This window comes from Anser brachyrhynchus (assembly GCF_964034855.1).
Source record: "Anser brachyrhynchus genome assembly, chromosome: 8".
Lineage (NCBI taxonomy): Eukaryota > Metazoa > Chordata > Aves > Anseriformes > Anatidae > Anser > Anser brachyrhynchus.
The window spans coordinates 19659890-19687801 of record NC_137702.1 but is presented as its reverse complement, the minus strand read 5'-3'; the positions used below and the strand labels follow the sequence as shown (position 1 = coordinate 19687801).

Here is a 27912-nt window from a genome sequence, read left to right as displayed (position 1 = left end):
AAACTGAAAAGGGCAAAGTTACAGCATCAGTACAGGCTGAACTGCCTGAGGTAGAGAAAAGATCCAAAACTAACCCAGACTTAGAAGCCTTTTTTTTGTAAATCTAGAGGGATCGTTATGATATTTGTTTACCCCAGAAGCCATTGAAAGTTGCCTGAGTGGAAAGGAGCGTAGAAAAAGACCTCTCAGAAAGACTGAATGATGGGAGATTACTTCCAACTATTTGCTTTCACTCTTTTAACTGACAGTTCTTAGGACTATTTTTTTTTTTCTATTGCTAGAGGTACCTTGTACCCATTTTGCATTTTTCTTGCTTTTATAAAGCAAAGCTTTATAGTCTGGGACCTAATGTGTCTTTGGTGTGCTCATTTTGAAAGAAAAAAAAAAACAAACCAAAACAAACCAAAACAAAAAACCCACAATCCTTAAGTAATTAAATATGCAGTAAACACATAAACATTGAATGAAAGATAAAAATCCCTAAAAACAATTTTCGAAAGTTATTAATGGGTTCTTAGAACTCATAGAAGTGATGAAAGCTGGTCATTCCAGAAGCATATGGATCCAAGTTACCAAATACACCTTATAAATCTGAACAAAGGAAGAGAGAAATGTATTTTGTATTGCTGGTGTATATGTCACTCAATTTCTTGTCTTGCTAAGCAACTGCTCCTTGCATGGTAGTAGATAGCTGTTTGCAACAGTGTCACACAGGCCCTGTGAGAAATCAGATTTGCATTATACAAATATTGAACATCATACATGGCTCAGAAACACTGTTGCTAACAAAGGATGCCATTGGAAACTCCCAGTCAACATGGATACAAACTGCAATACTTTCACCTGTATAGTATCTGCAAAGTGATTAATTATGTTGCAGTATTGCACTGCAGTTGATGGAGAGTTACAGCCATGCTTGCTGCTGCACATCCTTTTGGAATGGGGAGAAAGGGGTGATACAATCTGCAGTTGCCGAAAACCAGCAGCCAATTTGACATCTGTCCTTCAGTCACATGGTTTCACCTACTCCAGGTGCATTCAAAATGTGAACTGTAGTGCATGTGGCATACAGCAGATAATGCTTTTGGCATTAGTTGCACTCTGAGAGCTCAGCTAACAGACAGCTGCTAGATGCAGCAGTTTGTGCAGCAGACTCTGTTCTGTCTTGGGAACTTGTGGATTTTCTGGGGACAAGACCATTGGGATACTCCTAGAAACAGTCTGTGAAACTTGGGGGTATCTGCTGCTACCAGGTAAGGATAAAGTAAGGGGAGACACAAGGATGTAGGCCTGAAGTAGCTCTAGCAGCTTCTGATAAGCATGGTCAACTGCCCTTGACCTAGGGTGCCTGGAGCCTTTGTTTCAGCTGCCCTCTAGTTAGAGAGCTAATGCTGGTGCTCAGGAGATGTCTATATAAGAGCCAGGCCCAGAACACAGACAAAAGATGCAGCAGTTTGTGCAGCAGGGTGCAATCAAGGAGGCCTCAGATTATTTCTAACATCTCAGGTGTGTTGCTAACACCCCACAGGGCAGTTTCCCTCAGCAGGTGTTGAAGCATCTGCCCCTGCCAGGGCAGAGGCTTTGATTCAGCTAGAGACTTAGCTGGTAAATGCAGCCCTCCACAACCCAGGAGAGATGGACTGCTGAAGAGATGGTCTGTTTTCCTGCAGGTAGTGTGCTGTCTCAGAGGAGCTGCTTCACCAAGTGGAGGAGTCACAGGAGGAAGTCACCAGGCCACACAACATAAGAGGAAATGAAGGAGAAACAGAGAGGATATCCTCTGAGAAGCAATAGCTTGAAGAACCCTGGATCCCAGCTGCAGTGGAGATGCTGGCAGTGTCTGGTATTATTATAATGGTGGGTGCGATTTTTAGAGAAGGTGAAGAATGGGAGCTGGTGACTTCTAGTACCAACAGGAAAGGGTATGAGGATGGAGTGGTATGAGGAAGGGTATGAGGATGAGTGCAGCATCCTGCACTTGCCTTTGTTGAACTTCATGAGGTTCCTCTTGGCCCAACCTTCCAGCTTGTCGAGGTCCATCTGAATGGCAGAACAGCCCCCTGGGGTGTCAGCCACTCCTCCCAGCTTTGTGTCATCAGCAAACTTGCTGAGGGTGCTCTCTGCTCCATCGTCCAGGTCATTGACAAATAAGTTGAACAACACTGGACCCAGTACTTACCCCTGGGGGACACCACTAGCTATTGGCCTGCAACTAGACTCTGCAGCACTAGGGAAGGGGAACCCCAGTCCATCCCGCTCCTCTCAGCTTGATGCCAGTATCAGTGATCATTATCTGTTAGAGGGACAGCACAGCAGGGTATAGGCAATTCAGGAGGTTCCTGGAATACATTGATGACAACTTCCTTCTCCAAGTGATAGAGGAGCCAACAAGGACGGGTGCTGTGCTGGACCTCATTCTCACCAACAAGAAGGGGCTAGTGGGGAATGTGAAACTTAAGGGCAGCCTTGGCTGCAGTGACCATGAAATGGTACAGGTTTGGATCCAGAGGGCAGCGAGGAGGGAGCACAGCAAGCTCGCTACCCTGGACTTTGGAGAGAAGACTTTGCCTTCTTCATGGATCTGCTTGGTAGAGTACCATGGGACAAAGCCCTGGAGGGAAGAGGGGCCCAAGTAAGCTGATTAATAGGCAAGGATCACCTCCTCCAAGCTCAGGAGACATCCCAACAACGAGGAAGTACCATGGGACAAAGCCCATGGGACAAAGCATCCGGAGGCCTGCATGGATGAACAAGGAGCTCCTGGCCAAACTCAAGCAGAAAAAGGAGGCCTACAGAAGGCAGAAACAAGGACAGATAGCGTGACACTAATACATAGAAATTGTCCTAGCAGCCAGGGATCAGGTTAGGAAAGCTAAAGGCCTATTAGAATTAAATCTGGCCAGGGATATCAAGGGTGACAAGCAAAGCTTCTATAGGTACATAAAAGGAAGACTAGGGAAATTGTGGGCCCTCTTCAGAAGGAAAAAGAACTGGTTACCAGGGATAGAGAGAAGGCTGAGATACCCAATGAGTTTTTTGCCTCAGTCCTCACAAGCAGGTGCTCTAGGCACACTACCAAGTCCCAGAATGCAAAGTCAGGGATTGGAAGAATGATGAACCGCCCACCGTTAGGAAAAGATCAGGTTTGAGACCAGCTAAGGAACCTAACAGTGCACAAGTCCACGGGACCTGATAGGATGCGTCTGTTGAAGTTCACACTGACTGGAAAAGGGGAAACCTAGCCCCCATTTTTAAAAAGGGATAAAAGGAAGACACAGGGAACTGCAAGGCCAGTCAGTCTCACCTCTGTGCCCATCAAGATCATGGAGGAGATCCTCCTGGAAAAACTGCTAAGGCCCATGGAAAATAAGGAGGTGATTGGTGACAGCCAATGTGGCTCCAGTAAGGGCAGATTGTGCTTGACAAATCAGGTGGCCTTCTGCAATGGGGTTACAGCACTGGAAGGGGATAGGGGAAGAGCAACTGACATCATCTACCTAGAACTGTGCAAAGCATTTGACACTGTTCCCCCATGATATCCTTGTCTCTAAATTGGAGAGACATGAATTCGATGGAAGGACCACTTGGTGGGTAAGGAACTGGCTGGATGGTCACACTTAAAGAGTTCCAGTCCAGGCTCAATGTCCAGTTGGAGGTCAGTGATGAGTGGTGTCCTCAGGGGCCAGCACTGGAACCAGCATGGTCTATCATCTTTGTTAGTGACATGGACAGTGAGATTGAGTGCATCCTCAACAAGTTTGCCAATGACACCAAGCTGTGTGGTGCGGCTGATGCACTGGCTGAGAGGTGGGTCTGTGTGAACCTCATGAAGTTCAACAAGGCCAATTGCAAGGTCCTGCATCTGGGTCAAGGCAATCCCAAACACAAATACAGGCTGGGTGGAGTATGGATTGAAAGCAACCCTGATGAGAAGGACCTGGGGGTGTTGGTTGACAAGAAGCTCAACATGAGTTGGCAATGTGTGCTTGCAGCCCAGAAAGCCAACCATATCCTGGGCTGCATCAAAAACAGCATGGCCAGCAGGTCAAGGGAGGTTGTTTTTCCCCTCTGCTCTCATGAGACCCCACCTGGAGCACTGCATTCAGCTCTGGGGTCTCCAGCACAAGAAAGACATGGACCTATTAGAGTGATTCTAGAGGAGGACCATGCAGATTATCAAAGGTCTGGAACACCTTTCCATGTGCTGGGTCTGGCTGGGATGGAGCTAACTTTCCCTGCTGTGCTCTGCACTTGTGACTAGAACAGCATTGGTGTAACACCAATGTTTTGTCTATTGCTGAGCAGTGCTGGCACAGCATGAAGACTCCTTTCAAACCTGAAGGAAGGGTGAAAAAATGATGGATCCAGACTCTTCTTGGTGGTGCCCAGTGATAGGAGAAGAAGCAATGGATACAGAATTAAACACTGGGGTTTGGACCAGATGACCTCCAAAGGTCCTTAGCCTCAGCTAGTTTGATTCTGTATCCTTTCTGTATGTGATAATTTGTAATTTTATTTGTGACTTTCCTGGATTCATCTTAATGCTTCCAGACTTAAACTGTCCTCTAAATAAAAAGTCTAAATTAAAAGTTCTTTTGATTTTTCTACCTTTTCCCAGGATCTCCTAGTTTCTACATAGTATTACTAATCCATCTGTCAAACTCAAGCTTAATAGCAAGAGTTATGTTTTGTCTTCAGCTCCTCTATGGAATAGACATTTAAGCCATAGTATTGATATTTAATGAACTTGTGCTAACATCGGTCTTATCCTATCTCATAAAATTGTGAGTTTCATTTATTGGTGAGTTTAAGATAAAGATGGACAACTTGATGAGCAAGCTCCTTTCTTGGGATGTAAATAATTGAATGAATTACATAGAAAACTAAATCATTTCCATTACATCTGGATGATTAGGTTTCCAATAGATACTCTAATTTATGGCAATATATTGAAAATGTATATTAAAACATTTTGAAAAATGCTCTGCTGATGCCACACCTTGAGTACGATGTTCAGTTTTGGGCCCCTCACTACAAGAAGGACATCGAGGCCCTGGAATGTGTCTAGAGAAAGGCTACAAAGCTGTTGAAGGGCCTGGAACACAGGTCCAGTGACGACAGCTGAGGGAACTGGTGTTGTTTAGTCTGGAGAAGAAGAGGCTCAGGGGAGACTTTATTGATCTCTACAACTACCTGAAAGGAAGTTGTAAGGAGCTAGGGGTCGGCCTCTCTCACAGGCAACTAGCAATAGGACTAGAGGGAATGGACTCAAGTTGTGCCAGGGGAGGTTTAGGTTAGAAATTAGGGGACATTTCTTCTCACAAAGAGTAGTCAAGCATTAGAATGGGTTGCCCAGGGAGGTAGTGGAGTCACCATACCTGGAGGTGTTCAAGGAGAGGTTGGACATGGTGCTTAGGGATGTGGTTTAGTGGTTGACATTGGTAGTAGGGTGATGGTTGGACCAGATGATCTTGAAGGTCTTTTCCAACCTTAACGATTTTATGATCATCTAGTTCCAACCCCCCTGCCACAGGAAGGGATGCCAGCCACTAGATCAGGTTGCTCAGGGACTCATCTAACCTGGTCTTGAACACCTCCAGGGATGGGGCATTCACAGCTTCTCTGGGCAACCCGTTCCAGTGCCTCACCACCCTCTGAGTCAATTTCCTCCTAACCTGTTATCTAAATTTACCCTCTTTTAGTTTAAAACCACTTCCCCTCGTCCTGTCATTATATGATTGAGCAAAGAGCTGCTCTCCATTCTTTTTTCGAAAGACGTATGGCTGTGGTGCTTGGGGATATGGTTTAGTGGTGCAATTGACTGTCCTAGATTAATGATTGGACTTGATCTTAAATGTCTTTTCCAACTTAAACAATTCTATGATTCTAGGATCTTCTTGTTCGTGGGACCTAATGGAGAGCATACAATTCTCAGTATTGTACTGGAATTGTAGCACATAGAAACTTTAAAATTAACTAGGACAAACTGAATTGTTTCCCAGTATGAGAGACTTATATAAATAATTTAGATCCTCTGTCTGGTATAGAATAAGGAGTCATATTGTCCTGGTTTAGGTTGGGATAGAGTTAATTTTCCTCCTAGTAGCTGGTATGCTGCTGTGTTTTGGATTTAGGATGAGAATAATGTTGATAACGTGCTAGTGTTTTAATTGTTGCAGAGCAGTGCTTATCCAGAGTCAAGGGCTTTTCAGCTTCTCATACTGCCCTGCCAGCGTGGAGTCTGGGAGTGCACAAGGAAATGGGAGGGGACAGAACCAGGACAGCTGACCCAAACTGACAATGGGGATACGCCATACCATATGATGTCATACTGAGCAATAAACATGGGGAAGTGGCCAAGGGGCGGCATGGGGAGGGGATGTACCTGCTGCTGGAGGTCTGGCTGAGCGTCAGTCACCAGGTGGTGAGCAATTGCATTGTGCATCACTTGCTTTATATATTTTTTTAATAATATTATTAATATTATTATTTTCCCTTCTTTTTCTATCCTATTGTAATGCCTATATATCAACCCATGAGTTGTTTACCTTTTTTTTTTTTTTTTTTTTTTTTTTTTATTCCAAAGTTGGGTGATGGAGGTGAATGAGTGAATGGCTCTGTGGTGCTTGCCTGCCTACTGTGTTAAACCACAGAAGGGAAAAAAAATGTAGACCCACAGAAGAGAGCTTGATCTAGTGCTAACAGACATGTTTGACTCAACTCTCAAATTACTCCTTCCTCATGGGAAACACCATTGATTCTCTAGACTCCTATTGTCTCCACTGTATTAACTGTTTGCAAGTAATAGGGAAGAAAAAGCAGACATGGATGTGATTTTCTTTCAAATATAATTCCAGACATATTTATTCCCATGTGTACATTAGTTTATAGCTCTGCTGCATACAAAACTGCTGCATAATGGAAAACAGAATAATGTGTATAAAAATAAAATTACTGGGAATATTATAAGTTATTAAAATGATGCAGATGTGACCAAAACAAACAAGGAAGACATTGATTTATGGGTTTAAGTGATATCTATTCTAGAATGTGATTAATAGTCAAATGCACTTTTGACAAAGAAGTTTATAAAATGATAACTTTAAAAAAATACATAGCTTTAAGTCTATTTCTTTAATCACTATTCAGAAAGTTTCAATTACAAGGAATAAGGATAGATCCATATTTATACATCCAATAATTATGATCAAAGAGAAGAAGAGAATTGTCAAATTTGGTGATATCCTACATAAGCATTCTTCTATGTATGTATTTATTTATTTATAAAGAAAATATTAAATGGATTACTTGCTCTGCAGAAAAACAAACTTATTTTTCAAACGCTTTTTGAACTGCATCAAGATTGGTGCCGTGACCACTGCCCTGGGGAGCCTGTTCCGGCACCTGGCCACCCTCTCAGTGAAGAACCTTTTCCCCTTATCCAACGTGAACCTCCCTTGACACACCTTCGTGCTGCTCCCTCTGGTCCTGTTGCCGGTCACCAGACAGAAGAGATCAGCGCCTCTCCTTCTGCTCCCCCTTGTGACTAAGCTGTAGAGTGCAACGAGGTCTTCCCTCTGTCTCCTGTTCTCTAAGTTGAACAAACCAAGTGAACTCAGGCGCTCCTCATGTCTTGCCCTCTAGACCCTTCACTATCTTTGTTGCCTTTCTCTGGACATTCTCTAATAGCTTTATCTCCTTCTTTATTTATTTATTCTCTTGTGGCACCTAGAACTGCACACAGTGCTTGAGGTGAGGCTTCATGAGTGCAGACTAGAGCAGAACAATCACTTCCCCCGACTGTCTAGCAATGCTGTACTTGATGCACCGCAGGATACAGTTGGCCCTTTTGGTTTACGGGGCACACTGTTGACTCATACTGAACTTGCTGTTGAACCAAACTCCCAGATATGTTTCCATGGAGCTGTTCTCTAGGCTCTTGTTCCCTAGTCTGTACATATCTCCAGGATTAACCATCTCACGTGCAGAATCTTGCACTTGCTCTCTTTGAAATTCAAGCAGTTGGTGATTGCCCAGCCCTCTGATTTGTCAAGATTTCTCTGCAATCTCTCCCTCTAAGGTGTCAACAGCTCTTCTTAATTTAATATCATCTGCAAATTTGCTTAGTATGCATTGGAGTACTGCACCCAGCTCTTTCATAAAAACATTAAACAGAACTGGCCCTAAAAAAGAGGAAAAATCTCTCTCTTTCTCTCTCTCTTTTTTTTTTTTTCCCCTTTATTTTGGGAATAGGCTCCATAGATTGTTTTGAAGTGCTACAGATCAAAAACATTGTGCTCTGGATGAAACCTTAATTTGTACATGTGCTATAAAGAAAAACAATCTTTCTGTTTTCTTTTCATTTTTATTGAGAGAGGTAGATGATTTTCCCATTTGAGAAATGGTCAGGAGAAAGGTAATGTATTTATCTGGGCTAAGAATTCTTGGCTTCAAAAAAGCAGTTTGAGCATGTAAATTTATTCCTTGATATTGATAGACTAAAATATCCAATTGTGATTCATGCCAAGTATCTCCATAATGTTTCCAGTGTTAGTTCAGACTATCCGTATGGAGTTCCCAAAATATCTCTCTCTACCACACTCACCAGCTTTCTGTCTTTGCTTAACAGCAGTTGCAAATGACAAAATTTCCACGGAGAAAAAGTTGCTATCGTGTTTCAGGATTTGTAAGTAGAAAAAGCATATTTCTGCTTTTTTTTTTTCTTTCTTTCCTGAATATCATAACCCTTGCCTGTACAAAACACTTTTGCATTTTATTAATAATATGACCCCTAGTCATTGTTTTTAACTTGTTCGTTGTACAACTTTATAAGCCGTATCATAGTGTATAATTTGCAATGGAAATCTTTGCTGTTTCTTAGGTGTGTATTTCCGGTGATACATTCCTGTCGTGTTGTTTTACAAATATCTAAATATTAATGCTTATAATTTATTTTTCAATGTCAATAAATACATTCCTCCCATACTAATCAAAAGAATAACTGACTTATTTTTTTGACACCAAATAAATGAAGCACTAAACTTTACTAGTATTTATTCTTCATGAAAATCTACAGTTCTATTTTCATAAATGACATTATAGCCAACAGGTTTTAAATATAGGTCTATCACAGTTATGCAAAAGACACAAAATTGCTTGCCTGTAGACATCCTTGGTGCTGGAAGAATGAAGAATATAATTCTGAATTTTGAATTCTAATTGAATTGGATGAGATTCTTCTGTGCTTATAGAATTAATTTGGGTACCACTTGCCAAAACTCCTTGAAACCACTTCCATTGTACAATGTAATAAACAAAGTATTTTCCCAAGTAGTGGTTGCATGTATGAGCAGGACTTCATTGTGTTTCCTTCCTTTTTGTACCCACCACATCACATTTGAGGTAGTCACATCATTTGAAAAAAGGAGTTTTTGCCTTAGTCTTCCTATACTGTACAACTTTGGCATAATTCTTTTCATGAATTAATACAAGTGTCTAAAAATAGTTGAACTCATGAAGCAGGGTTGAACTGGAGCATAACTTCAGGAACACAATACTGAAAGTATATCAAGCTAAGTTTTGTAGTTAAGGACAAGGGGAAGATAGAGGGTCTCTATTTCCCAATTAGAGGGGAATGAAAGAGTTAAGTGTGGGATCTTGACCATCCTTCCCAGACACAGTACTCACATATGACATGGAGGGCCTCATGTGAACACTTCTGAGTGCACAGTGGAATCACCATATGCTCACACCATTATTACACTGCTCATATCTATCCAATTACTTTAAGAGTCACTTCGGAAAATTAGATGCTCTGGCAAGAAAAGTCTATAAAAGCTATTCTGCTTTATTCTAATTAGTTTTGTGGACATTTAAATCCATTCTTATTCTGGCACATATTCCAGATTCTGTAAGGGCCAGGATCTCCCTTAAGTCATTTAGAGGCATTTTAAGTCATAATGCATCACACTCACTGGCAAATTCAAGTTCTGACTTGCAATTGACAATTAAAACTATTGAAGAATCTATGTTCTAGTTATTGTAAAAACACTTATGCTGAATAGTATCAAATATATATCTAAAGAGTCTCTTGTTTACAAGAGTAGCTAACAGCAAATGCCTAACTACGTGAGAAGTAAGATAGACGTATAACTTCTTCTTCATTAAGTTTATCTCACACGATTCCTGAAAGTCAGGGGCTAAAAGATATGTAGGTCAAAACTTGCATCTGGACTATCTACCAGTGAACCTTACTAATTCATTTTCTTATCCATTTACATTTTTTTTCTAATCCATTTATAATTTGACCCTAGTACCACTCCCTGAGAAGGCACTGAATTTGTGTTGCCATAAAAGTTTGTTCTACTGCTGCCACCTGGCAATTTCACTGAGTGCCCTCTTGTTCAGCATAATGAGAAACAGAGAATTATTTTTTTCACACTTGTTTTCTACACATCAATAATGATTTTACGGATATTTATTGTAATTTATTCACTAAACACTCACCTTATCTTTATTCAAGAACAGCAACAAAATATCTAGTCCATTTATTCTCTCCCTGAATTTAAGTTGCTCAAGTAGTTTCATCAAGTAGGATCATCTTCCAGAATCATTTATGAAGGTCCTCCACAGCTGTTATATATGGCAGACCTGACCTGCATTTCTGATATTCAAAATATCAACACTCCATTTAAGCTAAAAGACAGAGCATTTTCTGTTTTGTTCTCAATTCCATTTCTATTTTTTTTTCCATTCTAAATGTACTTTTAATTCTTATCCAAGCACTATTATGATGTTTCCAGAGACCTAACTGCAACAGCTTTTTTTTTTTTTTTTTTTCTTTTTCCAGAGCAATCACAAATAACATAAAAACTGGAAATGAAGTTATTACAAACCAGAAAGGGAATGCAGTGTTCTGGGTTTTAAAAACAAGTGAGTCAGTGAGGCAATTTCCAAGATGCTTGATGTCTCTCATCTTTTTCATGATATGAATGCTCTGAAGAGACTGTTGTAATTGATGTAGATGTTTAATTGTGATAATATTTAATTAACTAGCTTAGGTAAACTTAACACACAGACAGAGCCAAGCAACCCAGTGAAGAAGACAATGAAGAGTTGTGCTAGAGCAGTATTTGAAGAAACCTCTAGGTTTTTAGGAAATCCTCCAGAGAAAACAAAGATAAGTAAAATAATTGTTACCTCCTTAAAAATAGGTTATGCTATCATAAGAAAATTAAATATTTAGTCTCAAAAAATGTTTTTGTTTATTTAGACTTTTTAACTTGTTGTTTCTTCATCCTCATGAAATGCCCATCTCCCTGTATCTTCCCTTACTTGACTCAATTTCCATCTAGCCCTTCCTTATGATTTTACAAATCAATAGGACCAGAATGTAGATCTTCTGTGTGTTTTGCCATCAAAAGAAAGAAGAGTCCAGATCGTGTTCTGAAAAGTGGGGATGACAGGAGATTTAGCCTGCAGCTCATCTTTATCTTTAAATCCTTAAAAGCCCTTGATACATAATTTTTTTTTTTTTACAGATTTCTTTATTTATGTTCTATAAATGGACAGTTACAGTCTTTTTCTAAGACAGTAATGAATTCTTCCTCATGAGCATGTCAGCAAACAGAATAAGCCGAAAACCTCCAGTGACTGCTGTCCAAATGAAGAGGAAGGAAAGGCTGACATTTAATCATTTCATAGTGAGTATTGATGCCTAATTGCCAGTTTCACTGTATCTCTAGCTCACTTGTCAGTGCCTGAGTGCCATTTCCCAGTATTCACATGTAGCTTGTGAAATCCTTGTTCCTTCTAATTTGTTTGTAATTCCATTCATATCTAGGAATGGAAATATGCAGGAGTGCTGTCTTTTATGTTCTTCTGTCAAAATACAAAGATATTTGGAAAACTGTTCACCTTTCTATTGAATTTCATTCTTCTTTTAGATGCAAAATATATTTTTTCATCCTTAAAGACTACATATTTAATGAGGAATGAAGTATAGCAATGCTGTACTTGATGTACTCCAGGATACAATTGAACCTTTTGGCTATCAATGTCATATCATAGAAAATAACATGAAGATGTAAGTAAGAATGATACGATGTTCCTTGCATCTCTAGTTTTGATATTTGTCTTCACTCAAACTTTCACTAAAATTAGAGAGTAGATGAGTTAGAGATCATAGAATCATAGAATGGCTCAGGTTGGAAGGGATCTTAGAGATCATCTAACTCCAACCCCCCTGCCTTGGGCAGGGATGCCACCCACTAGATCAGGTTGGCCAAGGCCCCATACAGCCTGGCCTGGAACACCCCCAGGGATGGGGCAGCCACAGCTTCTCTGGGCAACTTGTTCCAATGCTTCACTACCCTTACAGTGAAGAATTTCCTCCTAATGTCTTGTCTAAATCTATCCTCTTTCAGTTTAAGATCATTCCCCCTTGTCCTATCATTTTCTTCTCAAGTAAAGAGTTTTTTTTTTTTTTTTTGTAAGACCCCCTTTAAGCATTGAAAGGCCACAATGAGGTCTCCGTGTAGCCTTCTCTTCTCCAGGCTGAACATCTCCAGCTCTCTCACCCTTTCTTCATAGAAGAGATGGTCTTCATAGGCCTGCTGGTCATCCTCGTAGCCCTCCTCTGGACACACTCTAACAGGTCCACATCTTGTGCCCCGGACCTGGATGCAGTACTCCAGGTGGGGCCTCGCAAGGGCAGAGTAGATGCAATCCTATGCTGCTTTTCACCTTGCTGTGTTGCCTTCTTTTTCTGAGGGTACTCAAAAAGACTGGTGATGAATTTGTAATTTGTTATTTGTAATTTATTTATTTATTTATTTTAGAACAGCCCCCTTTTAGGAAAATTGATGCAAATTCAAAGTCTTCCACATAGTGTGCCTGAATGTGAATGTCAGATTAACTGCAGACCAAGTTGCGAAATACACGATTCAGATTAACTGCAGACCAAGTTATGAAATATATGATTTTTCAGTATAATTTTCCTTCTTTTACTAGAAGTGCCCTAAAAGAATATATTACATATATTCTTACACTGGCATTCCTACAGAATTTTTACTTTATCGTTTCAGCTCTTGTTTCTCTCCTCACACACACATCCCATTACCAATAAGAACTCAAAATGATTGACAAAAATGGAAGTTTTCATAATGCAAAATTATCATTCTGCCACAATGAGCTTCAGTTTGCTTTTGCTATATGCAGATAAGTCCTCTGTTGAATTTAATCAGAAGAGCTATGTACTCTGTTGAATAGGAGATATTGACAGTTCCTAAACTTTACATTTTGCTATTCTTTTTTCCTTCGATATTATTTAAGTGACAACAAGAAAAAATAAAATGGCTACAGCATGTATGTATTTATCCCTGCAGCATTCTGCACCCTGAACCTTTGAGTGTTGTTTTTGTAGTCCAGCTATCTGCACAACAAATATAAACACTTTGTTTCTCTAAGCATGAAATACTTAGAAGTGAGCCAATTTGTCTGAAAGAATAAAATTTATTTGATTAAATTGTCTTAATATAACATGTATTCCATCTTCAATTTCTCTTTCACATCTACTCATTTTATGTCATTTAGACTTCCCCTCACTTTCAGATTTGCATATATCTAGTGTTGACACTTATAGGGAGTTTCAAAATGGTATGTTCATACATGTCCTGTTCTAAGCATGTGTCAGATAACTTCTGTTTTTCAGAGCCAAAACCCTTACTGAGTGTGAACACCATATATAGTTAAAAAAAATCAATAATAAGGAAAATGTTTGACTTTTATATTACAACAGGGAAAGAATCAATTTCCTTAATTTAGCCAGAAATTAAACTAGATGTACAGAACAGTCCCTGAAGCAATATTTACTGACTAATGGTTATATACTTCATGAAATATACACATCTTCATCCAGGTTTTCGAATTTAAAATGTGCTGTTTGTTAAAGGCAGTAGGCATTAGCTGTTGTGAAAGTCCTTTTCTAAGTGGTTCATTTATGCAGCTAGGAACAAGATTTCTGCACTGCTTAAAACTGTAGTGGTGAGCTTAGAGAAGTGTGATTGTTCTAAGCTCCCTCTGCAGGAAGTAGGAGGGAAAAATCTGTTATAAATTTTCTTTGTACTCTTACAATTCCCTGCTGCAGGGATTTTTTTTTTTTTAAGGTTGTCTATTTCACGTGCAGTTCTATTGGGTAAATTGTATGTCTTCAAACGAGAATTTGCATGTGCAACAGCATTCAGGGTTATTCTGTTATTTAATAATGAACAGATTTTTTTTTCTTTTCCATCAGCGATACAGAACAAATGCCACTTAGCTATAGTTAGAAGAATTTTTCTATTGTTTGCTAATGATTATTATTTTAGTAATTTCAAATACTGTGTGCAGTTTTGTGTGTCACAATATAGTACATAAAACTATTAAAGAATGTCCAAAGAAAGGCAACAAAGATAGTGAAGGGTCTAGAGGGCAAGACATGAGGAGTGCCTGAGTTCACTTGGTTTGTTCAACTTAGAGAACAGGAGACAGAGGGAAGACCTCGTTGCACTCTACAGCTTAGTCACAAGGGGGAGCAGAAGGAGAGGCGCTGATCTCTTCTGTCTGGTGACCGGCAACAGGACCAGAGGGAACAGCACGAAGGTGTGTCAAGGGAGGTTCACGTTGGATAAGGGGAAAAGGTTCTTCACTGAGAGGGTGGCCAGGTGCTGGAACAGGCTCCCCAGGGCAGTGGTCCTGATGCAGTTCAAGAAGTGTTTGGGCAATGCTCTCAGACATAGGTTTTGATGTTTAGGCAGTCCTGTGTGGAGTCAGGAGTTGGACTCAATTATCCTTGTGAGTCCCTTTCTACTCAGGATATTCTTTTATTCTATGATTCTGCTTTCTTGGAGTCTAATATGTTATTTTAAAAATAACATATAAGATTTATTTCATTAATAACTCTTCATTTTCAGCAAAATCATATAATACTGCTTTCATAAGTATCAAATACAGTAGGAACAAGAGTTAATGCAAAACTACTAGGCTTCAAGTTGTATTTGCATGCATATCAGATTGGCCATGGCATTGTAGTCTACAACTAATGTGGCCAAATTCAATCTCAGGGGATGAGCATAGTTCTTTTAACATATATATCTGAAATGATTTCACAGAATCACATAATGGTTGAGGTTCTAATTTATTGAGTAATGGGCTTTAGGGTGCAGGATTGTTATCAACATGCACCCCATGCACCCTACTGGGAAACAGCAATGCTTGGCAGAAGTAATGTCTTGGACTTCAGAACATCTTGTGGTCCCAGTGCATTAGTTTAACATGAAAGTAAAAGAATACTCCTGAAGAAACAACATGGAAGTTCATATCACAAGAGCTTCTTCTTCCCCAGCTGTCTGGATTGAAAATGTTATTTTGCTTATTGCTTTTTATTTGCAGATGTTATTGAAGTAGTAGCAAAAAGGAAAACATCCCCCAAAATTATTTTTTGCTGTCACCAACAATTTTAAAACTACTAAAATGTATACATTTACCTTCTTTTATGAATATAAAATGAGAAAGAACGCAAAAGAGAAAAAAAAATCCAGAGATCCAGAAAACCGTAAAGAAACTACATAAATTGAAAAATAAAAAAAAGGTATAAAATGTTTGTCAAAAGAACAATGAATATTTAAAAAAGCAAGGATATAGAACAGGGACCCATATGTTATATTACTCACTGTCCTAAACTGATCTATGCAAAAGCTTATTAAATAGCTATATACTAGTCCCTGAACTTCAACATCATTATGTAAGCCTACTTTCTTCCATACTTGTAACATTCATATTATAGAGGATGTGAATTTCCAACTTGCAATATCTTTGAATAGATTTTCTGAAGCTAATGTTATACTGGAGATGAGAAATATGCAAAAATGACATGCTAGAATGTTTTCACTAAAAACAAAGGGTGAAATTCTGCCATACCAAAGGCAACAGCACCTAGTTCATAGAATCATAGAATATCCTGAGTTGGAAGAGACCCGGAAGGATCATTGAGTCCAACTCCTGGCACCACACAGGTCTAACCAAAAATTCACAGAATCCCAGAATCCCAGAATCATTTAGGTTGGAAGAGACCTCCAAAATCACCTAGTCCAACCTCTGACCTAACACTAACAAGTCCTCCATTAAACCGTATCACTAAGTTCTACATCTAAATGTCTTTTAAAGACCTCCAGGGATGGTGACTAAACGAAGTCCCTGGGCAGCCCATTCCAATGCCTAACAACCCCTTCAGTAAAGAAGTTTTTCCTAATATCCAACCTAAACCTCTCCTGGTACAACTTTGGGAAAGAAAGTTTCCCCCAAGCTTGGGGTTGTTGTGCCCCAAGTGCAGGACCTGGCACTTGGCCTTGTTGAACTTCATACAGTTGGCCTCAGCCCATCGGTCCAGCCTACCCAGATCCTCCTGCAGAGCCTTTCCACCCTCGAGCAGAATAACACATACACTTAACTTGGTGTCACCTGCAAACCTACTAAGGGTGCACTCAATCCCCTCATCCAGATCACTGATAAAGATATTGAAGAGAACTGGCTCTAATACTGAGCCTTGGGGGACTCCACTAGTGACTGGCCTCCAACTGGATTTAACTCCATTCACCATGACTCTCTGGGCCTGGCTACCCAGCCAGTTTTTAACCCAACGAAGCATGACTTCAGACCATATGACTAAGAACACAGTCCAAACGCTTCTTAAACTCCAACAGGCTTGGTGCCGTGACTGCATCCCTGGGGAGCCTGTTTCAGTGCTTGACAACCCTCTCGGTGAAGAACCTTTTCCTCATATCCAGCCTTGACCTCCTCTGTTGCAGCTTGACACCATTCCCTTGGTGTCAAGGAGCCCTACCCATCATCTAATTGTTCACCCATCGTATTATGTTTTTGTCTAGCTGTATGCTGGACATTTTGTCCAGTAGGATCCTATGAGAAACTGTATCAAAAGCTTTACTGAAATCCAAAAAGATTACATCAACTGGCTTCCCTTGATCGACTAGTTGGTGATCTTATCATAAAAGGAAATCAAGTTAGTCAAACAGGATGTACCCTTTGTGAACCCATGTTGGCTGTGACCTATGACTGCTTTGTCCCCCAGGTGCGCTTCAGGATAATCTTCTCCATAATTTTACCAGGCACTGATGTGAGACTGACAGGCCTGTAGTTACCACGGTCTTCTTTCTTGCCCTTCTTGAAAATTGGCACAACATTTGCCAGCTTCCAGTCAACTGGGACCTCTCCAGAGTCCCAAGACCGCTGAAAAATAATTGAGAGAGGTCCCACGATGATGTCAACCAATTCTCTGAGCACCCTGGGAAGAATCCCATCTGGACCCATGGACTTGTATGGATCCAGGAGGAGCAGCAAATCCCACACATGTTCAGGGTTGTTTGGGAGTTTATCATTCCCACTGTCACGGTCCTCCAGCTCAGGGCACCCGGGGTCTCGAAGCCCATCATTGTCGCTGAAGACAGAGGCAAAGAAGGCATTAAATGTCTCTGCTTTGCCTATGTCCTTGTCTGTGAGGTGACCTTCCCCATCAAGTATCAGACCTATGTTTTCTCTGGACCTCCTTTTTTCTATTCACCTATTTAAAAAAGCCCTTTTTATTTTCTCCCACAGACCTGGCCAGCTTCACTCTAATTGGGCTTTGGCCACAAAAATTTTCTCCCTACAAAGGCGAACAGTATCCTTGTAGTCCTTCCACGTTGCCTGACCCTGCTTCCAGCAGCCATACGCTTTCTTTTTGTCCCTAAGCTACAGCAGAATATCCCTGGTCAGCCAAGCCAGCCTTCTGCCCTGCCTGCTTGACTTCCGGTATTTTGGCATTGCCTGATCCTGTGCTTTTAGGAGGCAGTGCTTAAAGACTGACCAGCACTGATGGATGCCAACGGCTTCAAGACCAGTTTCTCAGGGGACCTTGCTAACTAGTTCCCTGAGCAGCCTGAAGTCTGTTTTCCCCATATCCAGGGCTGAAGTTTTGGTGGCAGTTTTCCTCCTGTCACCAAAAATTTTAAACTCAACCGCTTCATGGTCACTATGACAAGGACGGTTGCCAATTGCCATGTCACCCACAAGATACTCTCTGTTCTCAAGCAACAGAGGTAGGAGGGCACCTTTCCCAGTTGGCTCCCTTAGTACCTGCACCAAGACGTTAGCATTGAGGTGCTTTTAGAACATCCTGGACCTGCTCGCATCGGCCGTTTGATATTCCCAGTTTATGTCTGGCAAGTTGAAATCCCCCGTAAGGACATGGGCAGTTGATCTTGAGGTATTTCTTAGTTTCTCAAAGAATAATTCATTGTTGTTGTCATCCTGGGCAGGAGGGGTGTGTGTGTGTGTGTGTGTCTGTGTCTGTAATAGACTCCCACAATGACATCCCCTTTATTTGTTTGTCCCTTAATCCTTACACAGAGGCTCTCAACTTTGCCATCGCCAACTGCAAGCTCCACTGTCCTTTCCAAACTGATGCTACGTGGACTTCCCACAGAGTACAGGTCTTCAAGAACTGCTCCAATATTGGCCTGTACCACAGAATGCAGATCTTTGGGAATGGACTGCTCCAGTACGAGTCCCCCCACCTGCTCTGCCGTTCCCCTCCATGGGCTGCAGTTCCAGCCAGGAGTCTGCTGCTGCTGGGGATCTCCGCGGGCTGCAGCCTCCTTCACCAGCCTCCTTCATTCACCTACTCCATTGTGGGGGTCCTCCATGACCTGCAGTATGGATATCTGCTCTGACAAGGTACACCATTGGTTGCAAGGGGACAACCTGTGTCACCGTGGTCCTCTCCACAAGCTGCATGGGAATTTCTGCTACATCACCTGGAGCACCTCCTCCCCCTCTTTCTTCACTGAGCTTGGTGTCTACAGGATTTTTTTCTCTCACACATTTTCTCACTCTTAAACATCACTGAGGGGCAAACAACATCACTCATTACATCTGTTACTGGTTTAGCTTTGGCCAGTGGCAGGTCCCTTTTTGGACTCTTCTCACAAAGACTACCCCTGCAGTCTCCCTGATAGCAAACCTACAATACAAGTGCAAATTACTGTCATTTCTGAGTGATTCTACAAAAGCACATCGGCTCTTTTTGAAGTGTTGCATACAGTTTTTCTTCAGGAAAGAAAAAACCTAAAAAATATATATGAATTTATGTATTCCAGTAGAGGATCTTACATATATTTTAATACGGATACCAATATTAATGCCTTTAATACCTCTGTAAGCCATAGAAACTCTTACAAAATTATGCTGATTCAAAGTTTCATTAAGAAGCATCATGCTGGAAAAAAAGCCAAATTCATCCTCAGTTGCTTTTATATGTAAATCTATTTGTGATTTCTTCATGTCAGCAACATTTCATCCATTCAAAGCTTCTTTTATTTCCTGGAACTTCAAATTGACCACTTGCATTGGAGCACAGCATACTGAGAATCTGATCATAAGGAAAGGACTCACTTGTCAAGGCAGTCGGCTCCAGTGCAGACACGTTCTGCAGTGGAGTGGGGGATCATGGCCTGCAGGGTGTTCCCTACATCAAGGCTGAGGGAGCCACCAGGAGCTGGCAGCCCTCATGAGAGCAGATGATGAGGCTGGGACAGAGCCAGGAGTACCCCTCATCTGTCATACAAAAGCAGCCCCTGGGGAGCGTGGGTGACCAGGAGTGCGGGCAACCAGAGCTCACAAACAGTCAGTCAAGGTGTGGTGCAGCAGTTGGCACAGCAGTGTGCACAGGAGGGTACAGGGAGGATGCTGAAGGTTGACCGACTTGATCAGGGAGTGATAGTATCCACCTGGCAGAAGCCTCTCAGAGCTCAGCACCCACCACAACCGATGCAGCTTCCCAGACAGAGCTCCGGGGGAACATGCCGCCAGCCAGGTGTCAGGCTTCAGGGTGAACCCTACTCTTACACGAGCACAGGAGTGAGCACAGCAGTGCTCAGGAGTGAGCACAACCATGGGAGGTGCACCCAGGTGGAGGCACTCTGCCTAGTGAGAGAGCTCAGGGAGGAGGTGAGTGGGCTGAGGAGTATCAAGGAGTCAGAGGTGGAGACAGACTGCTGGAGTTGCTCCCTACCTTCCATGGGACAGGCCCAGCAGGCAGAAGGGACACGTGCTGTCCACATGCTGGAACACATCCAAAGAAGGACAATGAAGCTGCTGAAGGGTCTACAGGAGAAATCCTATGAAAGGCAGCTAAGGGTGCTGAGGTTGTTTAGCTAGAGAAAAGGAGGCTTGGGGGAGGCCTTATCATACTCTACAACTACTTCAAAGAAGGCTGTAGTTCAGTGATGGTTCGTCTCTTCTCCCAAGTAACAAGCAATAGGACAAGAGGAAATGGCTTCAAGTTGTGCCAAGTGAAGTTTAGTTTGGAAAGTTTAGGAAAATTTTTTCACTGAAAGAGTATGAATACATTAGAACAGGCTGACCATGGAAGTAGTTGAGTCCATCATGAGTAGCTGACCATCCCTGGAGGTTGTCCAAAAATGTGTAGGTGTAGTGCTTAGTTAAATGGTTTAAGGGTGGTCTTGGCAGTCTTAGGTTAAAGATTGAACTAGAAGATCTTAGAGGTCTTTCACAACATAAGTGATTCTATGACTGAATGAATACTGAATGTCAGAGTGACAAAGGCATATGAAAAAACTGAAGATGTTATTTCATTCCTTTGCAGGCACAAAACCTTCTCTAATTCTCCTTAAAAAAAGTTGGAATGAAAAGAGAAAAATGAATTTGAAGTAATTAGCTTAGTAGGTTAGAGCTTGCTGTTAGTAGGGAAGAGAAAATAGATAACTAAAGGCGCTATATCAGCAGGTTGAAAGTGCTTTAGAAGAGTATAAAAGAAAAAAAAAAGTTCAGATTGAAAGAGAACCTGTGCACACCCAGTACTTCTAGGCAGACAGCGCACAGGTAGAAAGGGCAGTGTAATGCTTTCTGGTACTTTGTTTCTTCCATGAAGGCCACAGCACATATAATTGCCTGGCATATGCTTATCAATATTCCTTAGAGACTTTCTCAACAACCTTCATAAACTTGAATCATCGTGAAAGCTTCCATGACAGGATTTTGTTTACTGAAGGAAAATTTGGAATGTCTTTTGCAGAGCTAGATAAGTTTCATGATAATTTTGAAGTAACATTAAATACTTATAGAAAAGTGAAAGGTAATTCTAATTTTTATCTTGGAGTAGGGAGAAATAGAGAAGACAGAAGCAGGATCACAAGGAAAAAAGAAAGAGAAAAACATTATCTTAGACTTCCTGCCAAGTATCAAAAACTCATTGTTTTAAATTACAACGGGACCGTCATATGCTCAGGTTATATACTATGTATTGGTCTCCTTACTCAAATATCGTCTTCCAAATGCATTTTCCCATCAAGGGTAGTTCTATCAATTAATTATACTGTCAACTGCTAATCTTGTAGATTATTTTGGAAATAACTAACAACTGTCTTATAAAAACTGAATGCATGCAAGTTTTATATATCCTTATTCTACATATATATCCTTTTATATATATGAATGGGCATTAAATGGAAGGAAAATTCTTTCTTACCTAAGGATGGTGCCAATCTTTTGCAATACCTTACATCATGGTGTAAACTTAATAAAAGTGTGTCAGGGTCAACAATTTTTCTATAAATCCCTCTGCATGACTAAGTACTGTCATTCAAAAGAATTTTTAAACTGAATTAGATTGCTCATGTATAATCTTTTGATTCACATAAATTTCCACAAATGCACTTAAATTGGAATGCATCACATTAAGGTCATGACACTCCTGCAATTTGTTTTTTACAGAAGTAACTTTCATTAACAACAGGGTGATGACCTTATCTTTAAGTTATCTGATGTATTTGCTTTGTGCTACTATTTTAATGGGATTGGCTTCCACTTATAAGGCTTTTCAGCATTCAATTCTTTAAAAAGTGTTCTTAATAGCTGCAACAGCTTCCGTGCAATAAATTTATAGTTCTTAACTCTTTCTTACTTAAGAAGTAAAATATACCCTCTGGCATCCTTTCTGAGATGTAATCATAAATGTTTCTGTACCAGTAATGCCATTTAGTTTGATTAATATGCAGTAACTACTGCAGACAGCTTTTTTACCACTGTATAAAGTGACAGCTATTTATTCCAGCTATTTAAAGACCTAGTGGACAAGATCCCCTGGAACACTGCCTTTAAGGGGCAAAGGAGCTTAACAGAGCTGAAAACTCTTTATGGATATTTTTTGTTAGAGCAAAATATCTCTCTGTCCACCTGAGTAAGAAAGCAAACAGGGAGGGCAGAAAACCCAGATGGCTGTGCAAGGATCTGCTGGTTAGACTGATACACAAGAGAGAAATGCACAGGCAATGGAAACAGGGACATGTGGACTGGGAAGAGTACAGGGATGCTGTCTGGATGTACGGGGTTGGGATTAGGAAAGCCAAGGTGCAGATGGAACTGAGCTTGTCAAGGGATGCTAAAAATAACAAGAAGGGATTCTATAGGTACATTGGCTGCAAAAGAAAGGCCAAGGAGAGTGTTGCCCCTCTAATAAATGAGACAAGAGAACTGTTAATAACAGACATGAAAAAGGCTGAAGTACTCATCAACTTCTTTGCCTCACCCTTCACTGACAGTCAGGCCTCCCATGTCTCTTGTTTCCCTGATCCTGTAGATAAGGAATGGGGAAACAAAGTCCCTCCCACTGTAAGTGAAGAGCAGGTTCGAGACCACTTAATGAAACTGAACAGCTACAAGTCTATATGGGCCCTGATGACATGCATTCCAGGGTCTGGAAGGAATTGGCTGATGTAGCTGCCAAGCCTCTCTCCATCCCATTTGAAAAGTCCTGGCAGTCAGGCGAAGTCCCTGGTGACTGGAAAAAGGGAAACATCACTCTCATTTTTAACAAGGATAGAAATGAGGACCCTGGGAACTACAGACCGGTGACCTACACCTCTGTGCCTGGCAAGCTCATGGAACAGATCCTCCTGGAAGCAATGTCAAGGCACATGCAGGACAAGGGGGTGATTTGAGACAGCCAGCATGGCTTCATCAAGAATAAATTATGCCTGACCAGTCTGGTGGTCTTCTACGGTGGAGTGACTGCATCAGCTGATATGGGAAGACTGACCAATGTCATCTACCTGGAAATCTGCAAGGCCTTTGACACAATTACACATGACTTCCTGGTCTCCAAATTGGAGAGATTTAGATTTGATGGGTGGACCATTCAGTGCATAAGGAATTGGCTTGAAGGTCACAAGCAGAGAGTGGTGGTTGATGGCTCTATGTCCAACTGGAGGCCAGTGACAAGTGGTGTCCCTCAGGGGTCTGTCTTGGGACCAGTACAGTTTAATATCTTTATCAAAGACATAGACAATAGGATCAAGGACACCCTCAGCGTGTTTGCAAATGACACCAAGCTGAACGTTACAGTCGATACGATAGAAGGAAGGGGTGCCATCCTAGGGACCTGGACAAGCTTGAGAAGTGGAACACGTGAACCTAAAGAGGTTCAACAAGTTCAAGTGCAAGGTGATGCACCTGGGCCAGGGCAATTCCAGACATGAGTACAGACTGGGTGAAGAACTCACAGAGAGCAGCCCTGCAAAAAAGGACTTGTGGGTTCTGGTGGATGAAAAGCTCAACATAAGCTGGCAGTGCGCACTTGCAGCCTAGAAGGCCAGCTGCATCCTGGGCTACATCAAAAGAGAAGTGGGCAGCAGGTCAAGGAAGGTAATTGTCCCCTTCTACTTGGCCCCTGAGAGGTCCCACTTGGAGTATTGCATACGGGTCTGGAGACCCCAGCACAAGAAGGGCATTGATCTGTTAGAGTGGGTCCAGAGGAGGGCCACAAAGATGATCAAGGGGCTGGATCACCTCTCCTGTGAAGAGAGGCTGAGAGAGCTTGGGCTGTTCAGCCTAAAGAAGAGAAGGTTCTGGGGTGACTACATTGCAACCTTTCAGTACTTGAAGGAGATTTATAAAAAAGATGGAGAGTGACTTTTTGCTCAATCATATAATGACAGGGAATGGTTTTAAACTAAAAGTGGGGAGATTTAGATTAGAGATTAGGACGAAATTCTTCATTCAGAGGGTGGTGAGGCACAGGCACAGGTTGCCCAGGGAGGCTGTGGATACCCCATCCCTGAAGATGTTCAAGACCAGGTTAGATGAGTCTCTGAGCAACCTGATCTAGTGAGTGGAGTCCCTGCCTATGGCAGGGGGGTTGGAACTAGGTGATGTTTAAGGTCCTTTCCAAGCTGAGCCTTTCTATGATTCTATGATAATTTTGATATGAGAGGAAGAATTGTTCAAATCTTCAAATATATTTGTGAAAATAGCTCATATTCAAAGCCAAACATCAAAGAAAACAGTTTTTTTTTTTAACAGTAATAATAGATCCTCAAGGATAACTTGATTCAGTAGCAAGATACTCTTTCAAGAAAATTGTTCCCATTAAGGCATCCCTATGTACATAAGACATCCCCATGAACATAAACATTACACAGTGAAGAGGATAGAATTGGATAGATGCCCCCAGACTATATTTTTCAGTGATAAGCACCTGAAGGTTTGCTTTCAAGTATAACTCTAAAATACTTCTGTTTTTTTTTCTGCTTTTTGTTGGTTATGAATCTTGATCTTCAGAAGAGCTGATGTCTACATGATGTCAGAGATATCTGCATAGGCAAAGTAACTATTGAAGTCCAACCACAAAATTACAAATCAGAAAGGTCCCCAAACCATTTTTTGAAGATTTTAGCCTGAATATACTAGACTTCTTTCTATACTAGAATTCGTTCAGTAATAGGTATATATAACGCAATTGGTGACATCTCTACAAATGTAAATGTAAAAACTCTACAAACATCAATACAAATCCTCAAAAGATATTATTAGTGGTAAGGCCTAAAAATGATATCTAGAAATTTATTCATGTCTTCTCCAAAAATCATGAGGTGGGGATCATATTTGATCATTGGATAAATGCTGAGAATGTGGTAGTACGTCTGGTTACCGAGAAAAGAATAAATTGGTCAAATTGACTTCATTTAAGAAATGAGCCCACATAATGAAATTTAAGATCAATAGGAAAGACTGAAAATTAAAATTAAGTTCATTAGTGAATTGAATGACATTGAACAGCTCAAAGATTAAAATAATAAAATGAAAAGGAATCTGTTACAATCTAATAATCGCAAATTACAGAGGTCCACAGACTGAACTACCTTCATAAACTCTTGTTACCTTGAAGCTTGACTCTCACATTATATACTAATTTATTGCCTGACAGAAGTTTATTTCTCACTTTAAAAATATAACCACAGACAAGTTGTTTTGTTCCCAGTAACTCATGACGAGTATCTTTGTACATTGTTGGTTATTTGATCTCAAAATGCTCTCAGGATTTTAATATCTCAGGATGTTTTCTCAGGATGTCATAATCAAAAGATTAAAGGCTGCTCTGTTGTGACTAGTACCCTTTGCTCCTGACTCTTGGCAGTATGGAAAATATCTGTAATATGTAAGTGGACTGTTAATGTGCACAACTTCTTTCTGCCCCTTCTCTGGCCGCAGTGTGTGTGGCCACCATTGTCATGGTGATAAAGGGCATTAGTGTTATCAACACTCGAGTGCTGATTCACCAAGAGCATAGTAGGAGCGCCAGTTGGTAGGGTAGTTAAGCCCATCAGGGTTATCAATACCCAGGTGCTGGGTTGCCAGAAGACGGTGACACCAGTCCTGGAAAAGGAAAGCATAACAACACAGGGTAGTATAACAGCACAGGCAACACTCTCTATAAAATCAAGCAGCTACAAGTCACAAGGGATTTATACTGAAACTGCTGCTGGGTGGCAAAACCTGTGATCCCTGGTGGCCAGGTATGCCTTCACAGTCATCTTCTTCCTCCAAAGACTGAGTGAGTTACTTATGGTCTTTTAAGTAAAGGCTGAGTCTGGATTATTGTGCACTGATAGATCAAAATTTGACCAGATCTGCAGAGGGTCCATCCAGGTGACTGAAAAGCCTGAGTAACTCAGATTTCTAAAATTTCTGCACAACTATAATCTATGCTCAGTGCTAGAAATTGTAAATAATAAGCTATACTGATTGAATAATAAATATCCAAATATAAACAAAACCCTGTGGCCATTCCTCATTCTGCCAAGGATCTCTGAAGAACATGCCTTCCCTCCATAGTGTTGGGTGACATCTGGGATCACGCATCCTTCCTTTTTGGCTACGAAGCTATGGAAATTTACAAAAGAAAAATCAAGGTTCACTGAGTCAGAGAAAGATATACCTGATGTTCAGCATTGATTAGGACTCTACTTGCAAGGAGGAGACATGGGTCATATTCTTTTCTCTAAATATGGTTTACAAGCAAAAGGACAAATGTATAACCTGGAAGCAGGATGAGAAAAGGACTTTATTCCATAAATGTGTTATCTCAAATGAGGCAATCACCAAATAATGGAATTTTGTCTCTACTTATTTCTATCCTGAAATTTGCAAATATCTTTAACAAAAAGAGATGTCTCTTTTGTTTGCCATCTTAGCAAAGCAAAACATTGTTAAGAGTAAAAATGAATTTATAGCATTCTAGCTGGCAGTGAAAAGGAGATGGAAAAGACATGTCCTTCATTTTCTTAACTGCAGTTTAAACTTATTTTTCCCTATAGCTTGGGATTTAATGAGAAACTAAGATTTAGTGACAAACATGCTATGAAAACACAAAAAAAAATGGTATGGAGAGAGACAGAGATTGTCATTACTGTGAAAATGCAGATGTTTTCTGTTTACCTTATAGTGTAAGCTGCCATCAGACACTCCTAATTATAGATTTTACACTGGCATTCGTGCAATGCTAGCCATTAACCTTCAACAGAATCACCAGTTTTTGCATAAGTTATGTTGTTAGTGCCGTGCTCTATGTTCATTTGAAAGCATCAGTACATAGAGCAAGAAAGGTCTTTTGGAGTATGGTTTACAGTAATCAAATTTTAAAAATAAAATAACAATAAAAAAGAGAAAAAAAGGCAGAAAAAAGGGAAAAAAGAAAAAAAGAGAAAAAAAAGCCTTAAACTGAACATTTTATTTAGCCTTTTGCAAATAGAAACAAAATTAATGAAAAAAATGCAGGTCTTGTAATTGCAGCACTAATAGTAACGAGTTTTTGAAGAATACATTTGCTCAAAATGGAAAGAAATACGAGGAAAATTGCTGGAAAAACTTAGCTATTTCAAAAGATATGCAACTAAAGTATATAGTTAAATTTAAGGCTAATCTTAACAAAAGGAATGGGAATTCTTTCAGGAATACATCATTTAGCAAGTAAGTACCACTAGTCTGACTAATTGTTGAACTCTTAATTAAGACTCAATTTTTCTCCTCCTTGACTGAAAAGCAGAGTGGTATTAGGAAAGTGAAATTACTAATTTAGATATGCATTTTTGAAAAATGCTTTATTCTTATTTATTCTTATCTTCTTTATCTTAAGAAATGTATTTCAGCAAATGCTTTAAAACATTAAAATTAAAGGAACTTCTCAAAATTAAAATAACAATAATAATCTCTTTTCAAACTTTTCTGTTCATTAAAAGCAAAACGTGTTGAAATAGTCAAAAATATACACACTTATTTTTTTTCAAAAATATCTTTAGAAGTCTAAGAAGACTTTAAATATTGACATAAAAGAACTGTTTATAAATAAATATTCTTACAACATTCTTATTCATTAAAGCTATGGAACTACTATAAGTTTTTCAGCAGAATTTACTGGATGTCCTCGCGCCTTTGCATAACAATGGTGAGATTTTCAAAGCAGCATAGGATTGGGAACTGAAGCCTATTTTTCATCTGAAATTAACGGATAGTATCTACACTTCC

General features: G+C 40.4%; 1 long non-coding RNA gene across 8 annotated transcripts; it reads left to right on the top strand.

The window, feature by feature from the left end:
• Positions 1-5864: 5864 nt before the first annotated feature.
• On the top strand, positions 5865-27579 carry LOC308199231. 8 transcript variants are annotated; one of them, XR_013954515.1, is made up of 5 exons: positions 5865-6421; positions 7363-8686; positions 10850-10932; positions 11078-11702; positions 18442-18580. It is a non-coding gene; the product is annotated as an uncharacterized lncRNA (long non-coding RNA). The 8 variants fall into 8 exon arrangements; XR_013954516.1 differs by having other exon boundaries at positions 11056-11702; XR_013954517.1 differs by having other exon boundaries at positions 10850-11702.
• Positions 27580-27912: the final 333 nt, after the last annotated feature.